Raw genomic sequence first — 19,580 nt, forward strand, 5'->3', positions numbered from 1 at the left:
CGCCCTGGACAATCTAATGATATGCCTCTGAACCCACAATTAGTAATCAAGCTGTTTGAGCAGTGGGCGCTATATTTTATTGGCCCTATTAACCCATCATCCAATCAAAAAACATACATAGTAGCTGCAACAGAATATGTTACTAAATGGGTTGAGGCAGAGGTGCTACCAAGAGCTACTGAGGATTTAGTGATACATTTTCTTTTCCATTACTTGTGTGATATGGCCTGCCGAGAGACATAATTACAGATGGAGGACCGCATTTCGTAGGTAACAAGATTGCTGCAACATTGAAGAATTATCGTATTCTCCACAAAATTACAACTCCATACCACCCACAGGAAAATGGCCAAGTATAAAGTACTAATAAGGTAATTGAGGCAATACTTACAAAGACAGTTGCATCACACAGACGTGACTAGGCTTCTAGATTGCTAGAAGCCTTGTGGGCATACCGCACAACATGGAGAAATACCACAGGATATTCACCATATCAATTAGTATTTGGTAAAGAACCCATCTTCCTAATCGAATTCGAGATACAAATATTAAGAACAACTCAGGAGGTGGGTTTGAATTTAAATGAAGCTCATATCAATAGATTACAACAAATCAATGAATTAGATGAAATCAGGCTATCTGCTCTTCAACACACTGCACTAATCCAACAACAGAGATCAAAATAGCATGATGCCCTTATTAAAAAGAAGATCTTCCACGAAGGAGATTGGGAACTCCTATACGATTCCAGGTTCTAGGATTTCCCTGGAAAACTTCAGATCAGATGGTTAGGACCTTATGAGATACAAAAAGTGCATGATAATGGCACCATTACATTGGCAACCATTGATGGATCTGGCTATTCTTTTAAAGCGAATGGTCATCGAGTGCGACTGTATCGTAAAATGCTTACCAGTGAGTCCTTTCTCCAACAGTTACGGGAAGATTCCACCATGAAATTTCTCACTGAAGATGATAACCCATCCTCAGCATCAATCCAATGAACAACTCATTTGTTTTTTGAATTTTGTATATAGACTTTTATTTCTTTTTGCTTGTATAAACTGTATTTTCTTGTACAGATTTTCGTGTTGTTCCATTTAAGGAACAACTATTGTTCCCCTTAAGGAACAGCAGCCGTTCCATTTAAGGAGCAACATTTTTTCTCTTTATTTAATTTTTGGGGTTGTTCCATTTAAGGAACAGCTACTATTACTTCTAAGGAACGACTGCCTTTCCATTTACGGAACAACAATCCCCTGTATATACGATTTATGTGCTGTTCCATTTAAGGAACAACTGTTGTTCCTCTTAAGGAACAACAGCCGTTCCATTCAAGGAACAACAATTCTGCATGCGTTTTCTTATTGATGTTCCGTTTAAGGAACAACTGTTGTTCCTTTTAAGGAATAACAATCGTTCCATTTAAGGAACAATAGTCTTGAATGTGTTTTCTTATTGTTGTTCCATTTAAGGAACAATTGTTGTCCCTCTTAAGGAACATCAGTTCCGCATGTGTTTTCTTTACGTTGTTCCATTTAAGGAACAATAGGAACAACATCCATTCCATTAAAGAAACAACAGTTTTGTGGATGTTTTATTTTTGCTATTCCATTTAAGGAATAGTTGATGTCCCTCTTAAGGAACAACAGTCGTTCCATTTAAGGAACAACAGATTTGCATGTGCTATTCCTCTTAAGGAACGACAGTCTCGCGTGTTTATATTTTTTTTGTTCCATTTAAGGAACAATTGTTGTTCCTCTTAAGGAATAGCGGCCATTCCATTTAAGGAACAACAATCTCGAGTGTTTGTATTTTTGCTATTCCATTTAAGGAACAACTTCTGTTCCTCTTAAGGAACAACAACCATTCCATTTAAGGAACAACAATCTTGTGTGTTTGTATTTATGCTGTTTCATTTAAGGAACAACTATTGTTCCTCTTAAAGAACAACAGCCGTTCCATTTAAGGAACAATAATTGCGGTTGTGTTTCTTCCTGCTATTCCATTTAAGGAACAGTTGTTGTTCCTCTTAAGGAACATCAGCCGTTCCATTTGCATTTGTTTTCACTGTTTCATTTAAGGAACAATTGTTGTTCTCTTTAAAAGGAACAATAGCTATTCCATATAAGGAACAAAAGTTTGGTATGCGAGTGCTTTATGTTGTTCCTCCTAAGGAACAGTTGTCGTTCCTCCTAAGGAACAGTTTTCGTTCCTTCTAAGGAACAATGCTTTTGTCATTTTTTTGCTTGTTGTTGTTCCTTCTAAGGAACAACAGTTTTTGGTTTGTTTTAATGTTGTTCCCTCGAAGGATCAACACTTTCGCTTGCATCCATTTTCCTGCTGTTCCTCTTAAGGAACAACCGTTGTTCCTCCTAAGGAACAATAGTTTCGTGTGCATTTTTTTTGTTTTTTTTGTTGTTCCTCTTAAGGAACAACAATTTTGTGTGCATTTGTCTTTTTGCTATACCTTCTAAGGAACATCGATGGTTCATTTTTGACAAGTTTTTCTTGAGAATATTGTTTCAATCTTCATGATCCTTTGAAGGAAATAATACAAACATTTATGCAAGGATACAAAATTTAAAGGTTATTGGAATAAGAAAATCAAAGAGAAATTATCATCTTTAATGATATTTCTTTGTATTGATTAGAAAAGGGGAAGACACAACTATCTATATCACTTTGCTCTCCTTATTTTCACTATAACTCAAATTGATTGATTACTTGTACCATGCTAGTTCTTCCTTAATTCTCATAATTCTCTTTGCTTGTTATCATTGAATAAGAATAAGGGCATATTTTCTTCTATTGATATGTTCAGACTTCTTCCATCATCCCTACTCTTAAGGAGTGTTGAGCCATCCTCTATATATAAATAGGAAGTGCTATATAAAAGAAAAGAAAAAAGAAGGAAGGAATATATACATATATATATATATATATATATATATATTACACAAAAATATCGTCACCATGATTATTTGCAGTCAGTTTGGGTCTATCATCACTTGTATTGTCCTCCTAAGCAAGTCTTAGACCTTAGCTCTTCAAATCAAGCTTTGGAAATGAGAGAAAGACATTAAAAATCAATGTAACTCTGGTTCCGCACTTTCTCTCATGGTCAACTGTGGTCCCGCACCTTCTGTGTACAAAAACTGCGGACCTGCCCGCTCTGTTGCTAATGGTGTAGGTGCGGATCCCTGTGAAAGTCAAAAGGCGCAAGTTTTATCTTAAAAAAATCACTTTGGGTTAATTATAGAGGTTTCTAGAAGGAATTTTGACATGGATTGTTCGCTCTGAGGTGGTTCATGCATCCCAAAAGAGAAGGAGCTAATCCCTTGATGAGAGGAGCTATCCCTTTGAAGGAGGACCTAGTAACCTCCCTCCATTGCACTATAAATACAGGCATTGGGATGGTTGCTGGAGAGGTTAGAAGCTGAAAATTTTTGAGGGTAAATGCTGGTGAAATCAAGACTTCCTAGTTGAAACAATGTAAACTTTGAAACGGGAACTATAAACTCAAAACGGGAACTCTGGCCCAAAAACCCCAAAAATACCACAAAAACAATGCTAAAAACGAAAAGTGTGTATACTGGAACGATGTTTTTTTTTTTAGGCGTAAATTTTGAACGTGTTTTAAAAATGGCAGTGACTACGAAATTTTCTACGAAATTTTCTTGCAAAATATAGCTTCAAAACGAAAGTGTTGATACTGGAATTGATTTATTTTTTTAGGGTCAATTTTCAAAATTTTTAAAAAATGCTAATAAAACCAAATTTTTATGTCTCAAACAAAGTTAAATTTTAAGGAAAAAACACCATCCTACAGCAGGCACATTTCTTTTTCTTTTCCAATTCATATGAATGCTTTATCAAATTCGGATTAGAAGAAAGTATTGATATTTATAAGGAAGGAGATTTTGTAACATTTTTTATTTTTTTTAAAATAAGGAGTCGTATTTTATTATTTAATTTTAAAGTAATGGCCGAGCCAGATATCAAATTAGTATATAAGACTTTTTTGTTTGTGAGACATGAAATTCACCTTGCCCAATTAAATCTACAAAAACATACCTATTATATCTCTGGTTTTGAACATGAAAAAGAAACACATATCTAAAAGATTTCATACAAAATATTTCCGCAAACAATTACAATTAGTTTACCTCAAAAAGTTTGAGTCACAAAATCTGAGCATATTTTTACAGTTACTTTCTTTAAAGGAACATGAAATCAAAAAATGAAGTTCATTATTTTAGGCTGCGCAAACAAATTAGAAATAAAAAATGTGTACATTGTTTTATGTTTAAAAATGAATGAAGTGAGTTCATTATTTTTTTCAAAAAAATTCCATGATCAGCTTATTTTTCTTCTTCAAGGGTTTTACAAGACTTGATAAAATAAATCTTTGCTATTATTAAAATTATGATGTAAATAATAAAACCATTAAAGCCAAAATAATTAATTTATAGAAGCAAAAAAATCTCCTTCAGTGGATTTAAGGTTTTTTTATATTCTTTTTACTTTTCCAATACTTGAATGATTGACGATGTCACAAGAGGAATCTCAATCTAACGTCCATTGTATTGCACAATTGCAAAAGTTTTAACAATGTTTCCATTTACAGTAAACTTACATTTATTTGTTCGACAATGTTTTAAAATGTCCACAAATTTAACAAGTTATTCACATCTTCATGATGAATAAAAAATTTATACCTTACTTGCTGCTTAGGTCTTCCTTCCTCCGCCTTTTTATAATGCATTCCTTGAAAAAAATTGAACCTGATTTTCGAAATTATGAAGATCACCTTGAAATCGTGGAACAGATTACAGATTCCTTCTTGCTGCACCTCCCTCGTTCTTCCTGTGCGCTGCCATTTAAAGGTAAAACAAAGAAGAAAAAGGAGTGATGGCATTCTTTATATGGAAGGAATCAGGTTTTGGAGTTAGACAGCAGAAAATTGATGACCTTTTTCTGATGTGTAAAGCGGTTTCAGTGGGCTTATCTTCAGTGCTGTGGCCGACGTCGCATCTTGATTCTCTTTTTCCAAAGTCCACATACAATGAAAAAAATCATTGAGATGGTAATGGGATAGCAACGATAAGTCCAGTCCAACATATATACAGTGGTTGCATCTATCACGCCAGTGATATATACAGTCATGATATATACACTCTTTCTTCCTACCCTGGATTTAATTCGTCCATTTAAACCCGTCCCAATCTCTGTTGATAAAGCGTACGTTGAATTTTTTTTGCTGTGTAGGTATCTGGGATTTTGTTGGTGTACCTGAACCGATTTTTTGTGTGACAGGTTCATATCGGCTCCTTCAACAGGTTTGGGCAATTCTGCGACGGGGACAGTGTTCGGATAGAGTGGTAACTTTGGAAATTGCTATCGAGTTTGAAAGTATCACGTGATCGATATCACTATTTTCAAGTCCCCATAATAATCTCAAGCACTGCATTTTCCCATCCTACAGCAGGCACATTTCCATCATGTTTGATCTTGATAGGAAAAAGATATTCTCTCTTGTCGTAGGACAAAATTGGCACGGCGCGTTACAAGAAGATGGCTTCGACGATTCTCAGCTCACCACGGTTCTGCGTTTCTTCTTGGATACATATTGTCGGTGCATGAATGGAAGCGTTTTCGACGGCTTGAAGATGGATTTTGTGTCATACAGCGTGGAGCTGCTGCTGCAGTCCATCGATGATGATGAACAACTGGAGGGTGCTCGACTACTATCCATGCTTCTGAAGTCAGATCGGCTTCGTTCAGAGAAGTTGGGAACAACGCCAGGCGTGCTGGAGAGGCTGATCGAGTTGCTGAATTGGGAGAAACCTCAGGAGCAGGAGATTCGAATAGTGGCTGGAGAGATCATCTGCAAATTGGTGGAGATACCCCGAAATGGCATTCGGGTGATGGCCATTCCTGAGTCCATGCAATCCATAAACTCTTTGGTGTATGATACAAATCATAGAGGAATTCACGAGACTAAGTACTAAGTGGGTCTCCATCGCGCGCAGCGCCACCCCGGGCCGCCCCGCCCCGCCCGACCGGCGGCGGGGCGGGGCGGCCCGGGGGTGGCGCTGCGCGGATCTAGACCCACAGCGCCACCTCCAGGCCGCCCCGCCCCGCCCGACCGGCGGCGGGTCGATTCCGGGAATCGACCCGCCGCCGGTCGGGCGGGGCGGGGTGGCCCGGTGGTGGCGTTGTGCGGATCTAGACCCACAGCGCCACCCCCGGGCCGCCCCGCCCCGCCCGACCAACGGCGGGTCGATTCCCGGAATCGACCCGCCGCCGGTCGGGCGGGGCGGGGCGGCCCGGGGGTGGCGCTGTGGGTCTAGATTTGCCGTTCACGAGTTGAAATGATTCTCTGGGTCACGGGAAACCAATATATATTAAATTAGCAATAACCATATTATAATATATATTTCAGATAAAATAAGTATTCCATCTCAAGTATTGGAATGGGCTAAATTACTTTTTTGGAAATTCCAAATTTTAATTTTAAACGTTGAAAATAAAAGATATAACATATTTTTTTTATAGTTTCTCAATCATCTAATGAAATTCTTATGATAATTTTTTTTTATATCTAAATCAAGGGTTTACTAAAATATGATTAAGAATTTACTATACTCATTGTTTATAAAGTAGCAGGATAAAATAAAATAAATATAGAAAAGAAATATATAAAGTACCAGGACAAGAGAAAAATGGAATTAAAAATAGAAAGGTACGTTGAACTGTGGATGTTACATTTCAAAAACTGTGTGTTACAACTCCAATAATGCCATGCCCATGAGCTATTGTGGTGGGTGGTTTGTGTGTCCCAAATCGCTTCGCTGCCATCATTATGTATGGTAAAAACGCTACCGGACTGGCGTATCGTGATCTAGTCGGTGGCTGCTATCCCATCTGTGTAGGATATGCGCGAAATATAATATGCCTTTCAAAACTATGAATGCATTGACGGACCGTTACGTATGGATCATTTTGATAGATTTGTATACAATGTTGATGAAGTTCGCATCATCATTTTAAGAAGCTGCTTACAGACTCGTGAACTTGAAGTCATTACCAGAGACTGACAAACGTGAAGTTAACATAAATGGCCTTTTCTGAACAACGAGGACAGTGGGAAAATAGGGAAGAATTAATATGCTTTCAGGAATATAAACACATAAATTATTGATTATTTATTATATATAAACACATAAAGTACTGGTTATTGATTATGTATGGATTACTTTGATACATAATTGCTACGTGTACAGTATCGATTTTTTTTAGTATGTTTTTAAGTTTCTATATTTTCAGTAGCTCTATTCGTTGTTATTATTGTAGTGGTGATTAATTAGAGTTGTGTTTGACATTATATATCTTTCTTTATCAAGATTGTGGTAGTGGTGGTTCATTACATTTTTGTTTGAAATTAAATTAAATTTTGGTTATTATAATGGTGATTAATTGGAGTTGTGTTTGATATTATAGTGGTGATTAATTAGAGTTGTGTTTGATATTATAGATTATTTTTTATGGAGTCGTCTAGGGAGGTGGAGGAATTGTCTAGGGAAGTGGAGGAATTGTTTGGACTGCCAAAAGTGGCTAGAATCTGGGTAAAAAATATTAAAAAGTTCTTGTACATGTTTATAAAATCTATATCTCAGATGTAAAGTTGGAGGAAAAAAGCATGCATTATTATTACGTACAAGTTCAAATATGAGAGCTAAAAGCAACTCAATCCTATATTATTTAAAATGGTTATATTTAAAATATATATATATATATATATATATATATATTATAGTTTTTTCGCATTGATTTTTAAGTTAATCATTATTTTTTGAAAAAAAAAGTAGTTATTATTATCTTTTTGACATGAAATTCATAAAAAAAAACTATTATTTCACCATTTTTAGTTAATATTTTTGTATAAAAATTGTGATTTTGACATGTTAATTCTAGCAAAAAATTATCAAAACGTTTAGTTTTTTTGTTATATTTATGTTAAAAATGGTTATTTTTTATGTCCATTGTTAAAAAATGTTGTTTTTTAGAAATAATTATTTCATGTGGATTGAAAAATTAATTAAGGATGTCTAAATATGTAGATTATCTAAAATTCAAACTATCAACTTTCTAATTTAAAAACGCAAAACAATAAAAACCCCACTAAAAAAAAAAATTAAGATAGAGAACAAGAAAATATGAATACAATGACGACTTCAAAAACTATCAAATTTAGAAAATAATTATTTACATTTCACACACTAGAAAATTTAAAGTAAAAAAATAGGTCTTTTAAAAAAAGGATGTGATGCAGAATACTCACTTTTTAAAATCAGGATGAAAATCACTACCATTCTAAAACTTAATGCACATGAAAAAAATTAAAGTTCCAAAAACCATGTTCTAAAAAAAACATGTGTATTCTGCATCACCACTTTTGAAAATCGGGTCATTTTTTTGCCACCTCTACAAAACGGGTAACAATATCAGTTCCCATTTCAAAGTTTACATTGTTTTGAGCTTAAGAGGAGAGATCACACATCTTTTTGGCTTCATTGGGGAGTGAGTGAAACTTGTCAAAGTAGAGGAGAATTCTTGCTGGATCCTGGGAGGAGCTTGTACAATGTCAAGGAAAAGGTTGTAAATTTCTTCTTCTTTTGAATTAATACGCTCAAACTCATTTTTCTCAACAAGTATCTCATGTTATTTGTTTCATGGACTCCTTGACTTTCATGTTAAATATGTTTTATGCAATTGGCTTTTCAGGTACTATTTAATTTGTTTGCCTTGTTTGTGTTTGCAGATTCGCGAAAAGGAGCTCATTTGGATCGAAGAAGCGAGGGCATCCACAAGCTTGCGTTGGACCTAAGGTAGGCCCTAAAAACACTTGTTTGCTATTGTTTATCAAAGCATATTTAGAGAAAGATAGTGTCTAGTTGGTTTGCTTGTCATTAGGTCTTCTTTAGATTCTAGGAAGGTCTATCTTGTCCGCAAGATCGACTTATTCCGCATGACAAAATGGCGACTCCACTGGGGACTTGATTGTTTTCCTTGTTTTTACTTTGACCTGAGAAACTCTATTTTTGTTTCTGTTTTTGGCTTGTTGTGTGTAAAATTGGGTAGAGTTTGTAGATCCAGGGTTATTTTTCGTTTTTCATAACTTAGGGAGAGGATCGCACCCTAGCCATTTGACACAGTGCACACTTACCCGCAGCTTGGATTTTAGCATAGAGCGGGACCGCACCTGTGCCAACTGTGGGCCTACAGACCCTGTCAAAATTTTGAAAACCCTAAAATTTCTTCTGTTAGTCAGGTTAGTTTGTCTTTAGAAATTGTTATCCACCGCCCATACCTGCATATAACTTGTCAGAAGCTTTCCTTGGATTGATTTCGTTAGTGTTAGGGTTTTAGGTGAAATTCCTAGGAGTTTTTCTTGATTGGGTTTATTTTCCATTTTGGTTGTGTAGTGGCTCTGAGCTTAGAAGCTGTAGGGACTTCAGATCACCTTAGTGTCTACCAGCCTTCTTATGAGTCTGACCATTTATGAAATCTCCCCTTGTTTGAGGAATCCGCTTTGAGTTTTCTCTTTACAAAACTTCGAAAAGCTTGTGTTTGAGAGTTTGGATTTTCATTTTCAAAAAGAAAACGAAATTGGTTGTTCTTGACTGATTTGTGATTCTGCATAAATTAGTCCTTAGCTTGCATCTAGCTAAGTAAAACATCCTTAAAAAGGAATTTTAGTAGGCTTTGACTTCAAATAGGTTTTCATAGATTGTAGCTCTCAAAGTTAGTCATTTTCATTAGTTTTGAGTGTTTTATTAAAAAATATAAAAAAAATCTCTTTTGAAAAAAGTTTGCTTTTTGTAGTGATTGAGTGCTTTGAAACGAAAAAGGAAATTTTTATGAAATAACTAGTTGTCTCGTTTTAAGTGCTTTGGAAAGGAAAAGCTCTTCTTTTAATTTGTTTAATTGAGAAAGATTTGTGTTTACAAAGTATTTGCATTCTCAAACTCTTTCTTAGTTTAGAAGTTCATCGAAGAGAAAAAGATTGTTTAGATCATCTTAGGTGCATTTTTAGTGATTTTGAGTCAAGTCTTCATACCACGAGTTTCATCTCCGCACCTTTGGGCTTAAACAAAAACCACTAAAATTAACGCTTAAAGTAAAATTCACCTAGTAACATTTTTATTTCTAGGGCTCTGATACACCAACTTAGCTTAGGCTAGTGTCTTGGAGTAGGAGAGTAATTAACTCTCCAAGACAGTAAAAACAAACAAGTAGTTGTATCTTGTGGTAGGGAAGAAATCCAATTGTTGCATTTATGCCCTGGGAAAGCTCCTCTTAAAGGAGAAGCACGAGATCGTGTCTGAACCAGTGTGGGAATCAACCCTTCCTCATTGGGAACGATGCCAGATACTCACGTATTAAAAATGGTAAACCTCAGATTAACCATTGTCGAGGAGCCTGGGGTCACTTGTTGGTAAACCTTGGATTATGTTAAGGAGCCTTCAAGGGGATTGAGCTTGCTACTCTGCCCTTGCGTGCGTATCGGATCGTAGACTGTTCCCCCAAGTGTATTTGTCTCTGTTGGTAACCTTAGTGGCCATATTCTTTAGGACTCTTCTTGAGGTGACAGTGGTGGGAAGATCCCACTGTACCTGGAGCAGACGTCGGCTAGACTCACTTGGATTTTCTGGGGGGTTCACTTCACTCGAAACGGTTAAGTGGAGGAACTTGTGCCAGTCTATTCATTAAGCAGGTTGTTGGGGTAATTGTTCCAACCGCCATTTCTGTACTGAACTCTGCGACGTTGGATTTCATCACCAACTAGTGTTTTCAGTCCGGAAAGTTACTATTTGTGTGTGTTTGATCTCCTAGATTCTTTAGGCGTGTGATTCAGATTTGTTTGGTTCTTTAGAGACCTTAGGTGCTTTTTATTGAGATTTTACTTTGTTTACATGTGAAGTAGTTAAAAGTCTTTAATTGTGGCTGAATTACCAAGGCAGTCCCCTAGACTTCGGGGCCAGTCTCCTGAGTTAGTAAACGTGGCTGAGTTACTGAGGAGGTCTCGTAGACTTTGGGGCCAACCTCCTGAGAAAGTACCGAGCCAGCTCGAAGGCTTGAAAGTCCTCGTAACTCCGAGAGACAGTAGAGTTGGGTCACCTGAGGAAGGAGAATATTCTTTGATAGTACATCCTGATTTTCAAACGCTAGTAGCAGAGTATAATCCGCAGTCAGTGTCTGTTTCCGAAATTGCTGGTAGCTTTTCATCTACTAGTGATATAGGTGAAGAACCTAAAATATCTGAGCCTGAAAGTGAATTTGCTGCTACTAAGACATCGGGGTTTGTTTCTCCAACTTTTAATGGTCCTGGTTCACTTAGGGTAGAAAGAGTAATCACCCAAGATCTTCCTTCTGGACTTATTTCTATTGAAGAACTTGCTCCGGAAGAAGAAGTAGGCATCCCTATCCCTGAAAATAAACTTGTTATTGAACTAAGGGAGCGTAAATCAATTTTTTACAGTCCTCCTAGGAGTAGTTCTTGGTATCTTTCTTTGACTAATTATTTAGAAAACTCAGGGTTAAGTTTTTCACCACCTCGTGCTCCTTATCACTCAAAAACTAGAGGTTTTTATACTCCCGTCAATATGGCAGGACAATCATCCATGTTTACTCAATCGCCCAAATCTTTTTTGTACGGCGGTCCTTCTATTCCCTCCGAGTATCAGTCACATTCTGGTACTTTTTCGGGAGCATCTCCTCAACCCATTGATCAAGGGTTATTAACTGGAAGCAATGGTACTAAGCCATTGAGCGTAGAAGACATTCTCATGGGCTAAAGTGGGCTAATTCCATGACTCGGACGATTTGCGTCAAGAAGACATTCTTATGATGTCAGGTTCTATTCCCAATCCTCAACCTCAAGGTGGCCAGTTACCGCCTGGGGGGCAGCCTCAATCAACGCCTGGGGGGCAACCTCAAGGTACACAATTTGCATCTGGGGGGAAACTTCAAGGACAGTACATACCTATGGGACAGTACGTTCCTCAAGGTCAGCCCCAGACTCAATATGTACCCCAAGGTCAACCCGAGTATCAATTTATACCTCAAGGTCAACCCCAGTATCAGTATGTGCCTCAAGGGTATCAACCCCAAGGTCAATACTCGAACCAAGGTTTCCAACCACCCTAAGGTCAAACATATGTTCAAGGAACGAGAAATGTACCTTTCAATTATCAATCCTACCCTCAATCCGGTTATGTTCCTCAGTATTCTCAACCAGTTATGGGTCAGTACCCCGGAATGAATATAGTGTGGGATCCATCGCAAACCCAATAGGTATTGCAGCCAAGTGTACAGTTGTCATCTCAAACTAGACAACCCTTAGTTTCTGGTACACACCAGCAACCAGTCCAGTCTAACATTCAAACTTCTGTACCTTCGGTAGTTTCTCAGCCTGGGCCTAGTACACCTCGTACTCCACCTCAAACGACTAATACAACTACCGCAACATCTGTTCAATCTACCCCACCTACTTCTGGAGTATCGACAGCTCCGATTTCTTTGTTTCTGTATCTACTCCTCAGACATCTTTACCACCGTCTGGATCTACGATTCAAACTTCGGTTCAGATGCCTGTAGGACAACCTGGTTTAAGTACGGTTGTCACAAGTCAACCACAATTCACCTATCAACCATACCAAGGACAATACCAATTCGGTCCTGCTGTCCAGCAACCAGTCTATCAGTATCAACCGTATCCTAGGTACACTTATCAACAACCTCAACAACCCCAGTACGGTCCGGTTAATCCTGGTTTTCCGAGAGGATACAATATCCCGAACGCGATTCCTATTCCTAGTTATCCTGGATATCCTCCTCCTGGTGTTGGTCTCATGACCCAGAGTTTTAGGGATCCTAATCGGCAGTTACCGTTTATCGCAACTTTGGACTTACCTGACTTGTCGCGCCTAACGAACGATCCCATTAATTATCTTCCGTTTTGGCCGCCAATGCCGAATAAGTTGCCCAGTGACATTCCCAAGTTCGAAGGTAAATCAGGAGAGGACCCGTCGAACCATGTGATGACTTACCACCTTTGGTGTGCGTCTAACTCCATCACAGATGATTCAATCCATCTTAGACTTTTCCAGCGCACTCTAATTGGTCTCGCGGCCAAGTGGTACATTGAGTTACCGCGAGGCACTTTTTATAATTTTAGTCAGTTAGCTACCTCGTTTTTAACTCATTTTCAGTTGCCAGTCCGATATGACAATGGCACGGAATTGTTAACTTCGCTAAAACAATCGAAATCCACTTACATTTCAGATCATATTCATGAGTGGAGACGTCGACGTCATTTAGTGAAGGTATTTATTCCGGATCAAATCTTGGCTGAGTGGTTTGTAAAATATTTGTTGCCAAAGATCACTGAAGATGTTGCTAAAGCCGGAGTTGTTACTGAGGAGCAAGTAATTTCTCAGGCACAGTACCTTGACTTGGTATATACTCAGTCGGGTACGTTACACGAAAAAATCCCCGATCTTCCCAAACAAAATCAAATCACTGCGGCTCCTTCAGGATCTCATGCCGCCGATGGTATGATTGGTACGGTTAACACTAAAAGTAAGAAGAAGTCTCCCAAGAATTCTTCTCCTATCATAACCTTGCCTGATTCCCCAACATGAGATTCTTCTGCAGAAATTTCCGCCGATATTCACGTTATAGAGTCATCTACAGTCAAATCAAAATCCGGTGGGAAGAAGAAAGGAAAGAAGAAGAATAAAACAGACAAAATTTCAAAGGAGAAACCTGAAAAGGCGGAATCCAATGATGAAAAGCGCAAACCTCGTTATCCTTGTCTCATTTGTGACGATGAACATTTTACAAGAGACTACCCTCATCATGTAGAGGTTGCGAAAATTGTCAAGGGTTCCCAAACTCCTGCTGTTTTGAAGGATCCTTTTCCGGCTCAAGACAGTAAGATGATAGGTTCATCCTCGAGTGCCAATGAAGAACCCATATTGATGATGTCCCATGTTAGGATTGCGACTCGATCGCAAGATTATGGTAGTAAAAGTCCTGTTGATGGTAAAGAAGCAGAATCTTCTCATTCTAATCCATCAACCTCAGCTCCCGGTTCCGATCCACTACAGATCGAGAAACCTAATCCAGACTTGGTAATCAAACCGCTCGCCAAGGGTATATTTCGAAGGTCAGCTTTCAATCCACATGCGAGAGTGGCTCAGAATTATAACATTGTTGAGGATTTAGCTGTTTCACCCTCTGCAATGTCGGCTTTGGAAGTGCTGCAATCATGCCCAGCACAACGCAAATTACTTTTGTCGGCTATAGGCGTTGTTGATGTTCAGGACCCGAACCTAATAATTTTCGATCTAGAAAATAGTACACCGTGTTTGCCTCATCAAATGGCTTTCCAGATTCCAGTGATAGTAAAAAACAGGCCTATTCATCGGACTGTAATTGACGAGGGAGCCTCTACGTGTATTATGTCAATACAGTGTTGGAGATCGCTTGGTTCTCCTTCGCTAAATCAATCCCCGACAATTCTAAAGGCCTTTGATGGCTGTGGGTTTCATCCTTTTGGCATTCTACAGGATTTGCCTATAGGGGTTGAAGGAAAAACCGTTAGTCTAGATGTGGAGGTGGTTGATGCCCCTCTAGATTACAACCTTCTCTTGGGTCGAAGTTGGTCTTACGCCATGACAGTGGTCGTTTCATCGGTCTTTCGAGTAATAAAGTTTCCACATAATGGAAAGATCGTAACTATAGACCAGCTGGCTTACTTTTCATCCGACCCGGCCTCTTCGGAGAGTATTCAACATCTTGTTAAAACGACTATCCCATATAAGGATTTTGGAGTAGGATTAGTTAAAGATGTCGGTTTACTAGGAACTTTTCCTTTTCCTCCAATCAATGCATCGTATTCATTTGCAACCATTCATATGATCACATCAGACACCATTGTTTATGATGATCCTTGGATCGTCCCTTCTGAATCTGAGATAGACTCATTTGGTAATTCCATGCCTTTGAGTCCATATGAAATTGCCTATGAAGCTGTGCAGTCGTTTGTTGACTCGTGTTCAACCAAAAATGACTTAATGAATGTGGTCCGTGAGGAATCACTTTTCACATCAACTTTGGATTTAACTACGTTTTCTGAACTTGTTCACTCTAATGAGAAAATTCATGAAATCCTATGTGTAGATGATTTACCATGGGAAGATCTCCATCACAGATCTTCGTTTTTACCCGAGGATGATCGTTTTGAAAATGATTTCTCATCAATTTTTACAACTGAATATGTCAAGGAATCTCAGGATCCAATGAAACATCCCGATTCAGAGTTAAATTTGGGAAACATCTCTCGAACTATTCCTATTGACATTTCGGTTAAGCCCGGAATTGTTGAGAACATTCATATATGTGCCTCGTGTACAGATGACGAAATTCAATTATATAAGGCCCTATTTCAAGAATTCCGCAACGTGTTTGCCTGGTCCTATGAAGAAATGCCAGGAATTGATCCCGCGATTGTTATTCATGAGATCAAGACTTACCCAGACGCTAAACCCGTCCGGCAACGTTTGCGTCAGATTCACCCACGAAAAGCAGCTGCAATTAAAGCAGAAGTTGAAAAACTGTTGAAAGCAGGTTTCATTTATCCGATCCCGTTAACAGATTGGGTATTGAATATTGTTCCGGTTAACAAAAAGCAGGGAACAATAAGAATATGCATCGACTATAGGGACATTAATCGAGCCTGTCCAAAGGACAATTACCCAACTCCCTATATTGATCAAATCATTGATGATTGTGCCGGTAGCGAAATATTCTCCTTTATGGACGGTTTTTCTGGATACAATCAAATCAATATTCTACCTGCTGATCGACCAAAAACGGCTTTCATTTGTCCATGGGGGACATTTGCTTATTGCAAATTACCTTTTGGGCTTAAGAATTGCGGAGCAACTTTTCAAAGGGCAATGTCTTATGCGTTTCATGACATCAAGCACATTGTGTAACCTTATCTCGATGACTTGCCTGCTCATTCATTACATCGAGCTGATCACCTCATCCATTTACGAGCAATCTTTATGAGGTGTAGGCATTATCAGATTCGGTTGAACCCACACAAATGTGTCTTCTGTATAGAAACGGGTCGATTGCTGGGATTTGTAGTTTCGAAAGCTGGCATTCGCGTTTATCCCTCGAAGGTCGAAGCTATCATCAAATTGCCTCCTCCTTCGAGTCTTCGCCAACTCCAAAGTTCGCAGGGGAAAGCAAACTTTTTACGACGATTCATTCCTAACTACGTTGAGGTTACAAAGGGTTTTACCTGGTTGTTGAAACAGAACACTCAATTCTATTGGGATGAGATAGCTCAAAAATCTTTTGATGCACTCAAACACGCACTAACCCATGCACCGTTGTTGCATCCTCCCAACTACAACCAGGATTACTTCTTGTATCTCGCCGCTTCTCATTCCACCATTGGAATGGTCTTAGTTCAGGAAGATGAATCAGGAACTGAACATGTGATATATTACCTTAGTCGAACGTTAAATCCAACTGAGCTAAAATACTCACATGTGGAGAAATTGGCATTGGCAACCGTTCAAGCTGGTTTTCGTCACTACATTCTACTACGTAAAAATATAGTCATTTCATATTGCAACCCTATGATCTACATTTTGACCAAGCAATTGCTAGGGGGCAAGTACTCTAAATGAATCATTATCCTGCAAGAGTTCGACTTGGAATTTGAGAAATCTATGTCTAAGAAATATTTAGTTTTTGCGGAGTTAATGTGTGACTTCCCGCGTGCTGACACGGAAACTGTGGCAGAGGAGCCCATTGCGGATGAATCCTTGTTTCTAATCATCACTTTAGATCCATGGTATTGGGATATCATCGTTTATCTCCAGAACCAATCCTTTCGGCCAGAAATTTCAAGGTTAGAACGTCGTAAGATTCGATTCCAGTCCCGACAATTCAGAATTATTGGAGATACTCTTTATCGCCGTGGGGCGGACTCTGTTTTTCGACGTTGCTTAACTCACAAGGAAGCTGAAAGGGTTCTAAATGACTGTCACTCTGGAGCGTGTGGGGGTCATATGTTTGGGTTTGCCACAGCCCAAAAGATATTGTGCACTGGTTACTTCTGGCCGTCCTTGTTTAAAGATTGTATTACGGCGGTCCGAAAATGCCACAACTGCCAGATTTTTTATCGTAAGATGCGCGCTCCACCTGCTCCTATCCACCCTATAATTTCTGTTGGTCCTTTTGCCAAATGGGGTATCGATTTTATTACATGTAACCCTCAGTCGGCCGGGGGGCATGCGTATATCATCCTTGCGGTAGATTATTTTACTAAGTGGGCCGAGGCGATGCCTACATTTGAGGCAGACAACAAGATGTTTGATCATATAATTGCTAGGTTTGGTGTCCCGCAAGCGATAATCACTGATCATGGGCGTCATTTTTGAAACGTTATGACGACCGAACTTACAGGCCAGCTTGGTTTACGTCACGATAGTTCAACCCCTTATTATCCACAAGCGAATGGTCTGGTTGAGTCCATCAACAAAGTTTTAGTTATCATGATCCGACGAATCATTGGGATTCATCGGTCGAATTGGCACAACATGCTATTTTCAGTGCTTTGGGTGTACCGAACTTCAGTAAAAACATCAACAGGGTTCACTCCTTTCCAACTAGTCTATGGTTTTGAAGCCGTGTTACCCATTGAATGCGAAATCCCGTCACTGCAAATGGCCATCAAGTTACTTCCAACCACTTCCGAAGAGGAAAAGCATTTGTTATACTTGGCTCAATTAGATGAGAATCGACGGGATGCTGCATTGGTGATCGAGACTCACGCAAAACGAATGAAAGCTCAGTATGATCGAAACATGACCCCTTGAAATTTTTCGAAAGGAGATCTAGTCTTAGTTTATGATCAAGCTAATGATAAATTAGGCGCTGGAAAATTCATTCCTATGTGGCATGGTCCCTATGTTGTCAAGCGAAAGCTAGCCAAAGGGGCTTATGAATTGGTAGACTTTGATGGGGACTCTTTGGGTAAACCCAGAAATTGCCTTTACTTGAAGAGGTATTATGCTTAAAAGAATGGGTATGGAGATTTTTAGTTAGGATAGTTTTTCCTTTCTAGCTGGTGTGTTTTAGTTTAAACAGTGTGCTTAGCTTAGAGAGAATTTTTTCATCATTATTCCTGCTTATCTTGGTTTTACTCTTGATATTGCAGATGTCGATGCCTCTCCAAACATACATTGGTTTCACTGATGGTGCTTGTCGTAATACACGGAACATCTCTTCCGAAGCTTGGGTTATCTATTCGCCCTTTGACGAGTTAGTATCTATGCATGGGGTAAGCCTCGGTCAAACAACGAACAACATTGCCGAGTATAGTGCAGTGATTGAGTTATTATCTGAATCTATTTCATTTGGGATTCGAAGTTTGATAGTGAGGTTAGATTCTGAACTCGTTGTATTACAGCTTAATAGAGTGTATGCCATTAGAAATTCAGTGTTATTAAGATTATTTTTGAGAGTGCGTCTCTTGGAACGTGAATTTGATTATATTGAATATCAGCATATTCCAAGGTCTTTAAATACATTAGCAGATGCAATTGCTTCTCGAATGTTAAATAGACATTTGCAATAATCATACATGTAAATTTAAAACCATTCCATAACATGATTTACAAGATAAGCCGGTAATAGTGATAGTGATATATATATATATATATATATATATATATATATATATATATATATATATATATATATATATAGGAGTGTGTAAAAAAATACATCGTCCTCGATCATAGGTTGAAAAACACCTTATGATCGGCAAAAATGATAAGTACAAAAAACAAAAATGTCACATGTGCCCACAATAGGCGATCATCCTATCACTGGTGATGATCTCTATAAGAAACCACTGCACGGGCCACCTTGCAAAGGAACCTCCTAAAAGGTCCCGGGACCCCAATCACATAGCGCTGAAGTTGACGAGGAATGTCGTCTATAGTGGTCTCAGGAATATCTCCTATCAAATGCTCGAGATGACCCTCCAACTCGGCCAAAACCTCTGCTAATTTGTCTTGTGGGGCTGGCGCGGGTGCAACTGGTTGTTTCCTCTCGAAAGGCCGGAGAGCGGTTGGTTGCTGTGGACCCACATCTGCATTTTAAAATTTTTACTATCAGTTTTGAGACAATGGAATAAAAAAAAATTAAAATAGGAAAATGTTGAAAGGGATTTTACCTGACTCGTCCCACTGCTCTCTTGGTGGAAGAACCATGTCTGGGTCACCACGAAAATCTATCCCAGCGTAAGGGAAGTCCTGAATGGAAAAGACCTGGTTTTCCAGCCATTGGAAATACTCAGGTTTGAATCAAGCAACCTCTGTCCTCTCGTCCGGGTGACGGGCCATGACTGCGACCCATCGCATTAGTTTGGGCTCTCGAGGAAGCCCGGCTCCAACAGTAAGGTGTTGTGGGATCAG

Source organism: Pinus tabuliformis, chromosome 6 (assembly GCF_031772625.1).
Source record: "Pinus tabuliformis cultivar Carrire ecotype Pingquan chromosome 6, CPIR1, whole genome shotgun sequence".
In the NCBI taxonomy this organism is placed as follows: domain Eukaryota; kingdom Viridiplantae; phylum Streptophyta; class Pinopsida; order Pinales; family Pinaceae; genus Pinus; species Pinus tabuliformis.